The following is a 3266-nucleotide window of genomic DNA, read 5'->3' as shown; positions in this document are numbered from 1 at the left end:
TAGATGGTCTGTGTGCGTATGTTTGGAAGATATAATTGACCTTTTTCGGTGCACCAGATTTTGGTTTTACTTTTGGCTCTTAAATGGACTAAGTAAAAATTCCGAAAAACCAGTCTCTTCTAACTAGGGTCTCATTCACACATTCTAACCATTCTTTCCGCGGTCTACCTCTGGGCACGCTGCCATTTATCCTACCTTGATACACTTGTTTCGTTAGTCACTCATTTGGCATTCTCTCAACATGTTCGAACCATCTTAACCGATTTCTTTCCCATGTGTCTACTAGCGTCTCTTCTGCACCACATTCTTTTAGAATTATCTCGTTACTTACTTTGTCCATCAGAGTTTTCCCCTATATTATGCGCATGAATCTCATGTCAATTGCGTTAATTTCACTCTTATCTTTTTCTTGATAAGTCCATGTCTCGCTACCGTATAGTACTGTCGGTACAAATATGGAATTATGTATTGCCATTTTAGCTCTATTTGATATATTTTTACTTCTGATAAAGGAACCTGCTCTATCAATAACCTTCTTATCTTCGTTTAAGCGTCTATCTAATTCCTCATCTATCTTCCCGTCCCTAGTAAATAAGCTACCAAGGTATACGAACTTATTAACTTGTTCAATTCTCTCATCATTTAATAAAATGTTGCATAGTGTTTTCTCACTCTTTTCTTCGAACATCATACTATAGTTTCTGTTTTATTTGTATTAAGTATTTCAGCGTTAATACCTACTCCACCGGCAGCCTTACCGTTTTTCAAGTTCTTAATTATATCCCTAACCTCAGTGACACAGACTTTCTCAATTGAGTGTTTTCTCGCATTGTGTTCAACATCGCAGTTATGATGTCCTATAGCTTCACCTCCGAATTGTCTCCTAAAATAATCTCTGAAAGCCTCTAGTATTCCGTCTGCATCATACGAGTATACCATTTCCCCCCTACTATTTCTCATGTTAACAAATTCTGTACTTTTGTTTCCTTTCATTTTTCTATAAAGCAATTTCTTGCTTCCTTCAAAGTCGTTTTGTATTTTTATCTCTTCTTCTGCTCTAATTGTATTTTTACGTTCCTTAACTAATCGTTTGAGTATCCTGTTTTTGCGTCTATAATCATTTCTACGTCTACTTCTTTCCTCATTGCTAAGACCTGCGATGTTCGAAGTTCTCTTGTACGCTTCTCTTTTTGCTTTTTGGGTTAGCCTGAATTTCATCATTCTACCACGCATCACCAGAAATTCTTCCTACAACTGCGGTACCACACACTTCGATCATACATCTAACAAGGATATCCCGTAACATTGTCCAGGCGCCCTCTATATCTTTGTTTTTTATACGGTCCACCCATGTAGCCCTATCTATGCTTTCGATTATCTTATTTTGGAAATCAATTCGCACATCCGGTTTCTGTAGTCTTTAATCCGCAACAAAAAAGTCAATTATACTGCGGCTATTTCCTTTAGACCAAGTGTACATGTGGATCATTTTATGCCTAAACAAGTATTTGTAATAAACAGACTCCTTTCTAAGCATAGACCAAGTAATTTATCTCCGTTATAGCTTGTTCTTGGATCCCCAAAATTACCTAGTACTCTTTCTGTACCCTGATTTTGGATGTCCACCCATCCGTTCATGTCTCCTAGTAGAATTATTCTTTCCCATGTTAGCAAATATTTATTGTGTCATTTAAAGTGTCCCAGGAGGCGTCTTCTACTTTTCTGGGATCACTATCAACTGGCGCGTAGCATGCTATAATAAATAGTCTTCTGATTCCTACTTTCATTCTAGCCCACAGCAGTCTGGGAGACACGAAACCATGGTCTCCGAGATGCTCCTTTGCTCTTTCATTCAAAATCAGACCTACTCCTTGTTTACCATGTGATTCACTGTCTACTCCTGACCATATTTCAAATCCGCCTTTCAACACGCCGTCTTTTATGTCTTTAGTTCTTGTTTTAATGCTGAGTATATGTATCTTTTGTGTGTGTGTTTTTCTTATGCCTAAATCTTTGAATTTATAATAAAAAGAGAGTTACTTCCCCCCGTTCAAAATCTCAGCGTTATTTGTAGTTTGTAGGTTTAAAATTTCCTTTGTATCGTAAAATTATAATAAATTGATATGAATTACCAATCTTTAAGTACTTTTTCGGATTTTCTAGTAATTGCATATCGAAGCACAATTTTAAGAAAGTGCATATATTCGAAATTTAAAATTTTCTGTTTGGCTTTTTCCCGAAACCCGAGATACATGACTGGCCTCTTTTAGAGTTATTACGAAACTGCTACAAAAGACACAAGAGAACGTGAAAGATATAATTTAAGAAAAATGAACATCCATACATTGCTCAATTTTAGAAGAATTATTTTTGAAGTCCTCAATAAATAATTTATTCTATTTAAAACTGTTCAATTGGTCAGTGTTGTTAAATTATGAATCGAGGCGTTGAAAATTATTTGGACATTTAAAATAATTGATAAGGCTTCAATCCGAAATTTAAACCTTAAACTGCACTCTTCCAAGTACACCATCAGAAATTTTTAGCTAAAAGAAATGAGTGGTGGTGAAAAACAATACAAAAAAATAAAAAATATCTCCAACGCCTCAGTGATAATTTAGCTATTCGAGAAAAAAATACTTTTAAAAAATGTAGACAATCGCAGAAAAATCGTAATGCTTAAAATAATTATTCATTTTTTAAGTTCCCACAGTCAATCATTACTAGTTTTATATATTATAATTGACTTTCTAAATATTTAATTAAATTAAGTTTGTACTTAGGCGACGTAACAAAAAAACGGTATTTATATTTAGGCATTATAAACTAAAAGATTGTATGCTTGAAAATGGTACAAAAAGAAGGCTTCAATCTTAAAATAATTTAAAATCGAACGGATTAAAAATTGCATAATTTAACATGAATCAAGTTAGTGACATTTAAAGTGATTGAAAATGTTTTTCTACCGAACAATTGTAAAATTCCCATAAAAAAATTAGTTATTATTTCCCAGTCCTACGGCCGCCCTGAAATTGTTGTACTTACAAAAAGGTTCAATAAATAAAAATGGCAAGTACTTTGCTTTATTCTCAGGAACAAAACAATTTCGGTAATATTGTAAAGCAACAAAATAGCAAAAAATCTAACGTTTCATTTATTTTTAATTTAATGATTTTTGTAGAGGGCGCCGCACAGTGGAACGAAAATCACGACTCTGGACAAATTGATTTTCCGACTACAGTTTTCATCCTAATGAAACGGTTGTT

This window comes from Belonocnema kinseyi, chromosome 9 (genome assembly GCF_010883055.1).
Source record: "Belonocnema kinseyi isolate 2016_QV_RU_SX_M_011 chromosome 9, B_treatae_v1, whole genome shotgun sequence".
Taxonomy (NCBI): Eukaryota; Metazoa; Arthropoda; class Insecta; order Hymenoptera; family Cynipidae; genus Belonocnema; species Belonocnema kinseyi.
Note: the sequence above shows the minus strand (reverse complement) of the source record.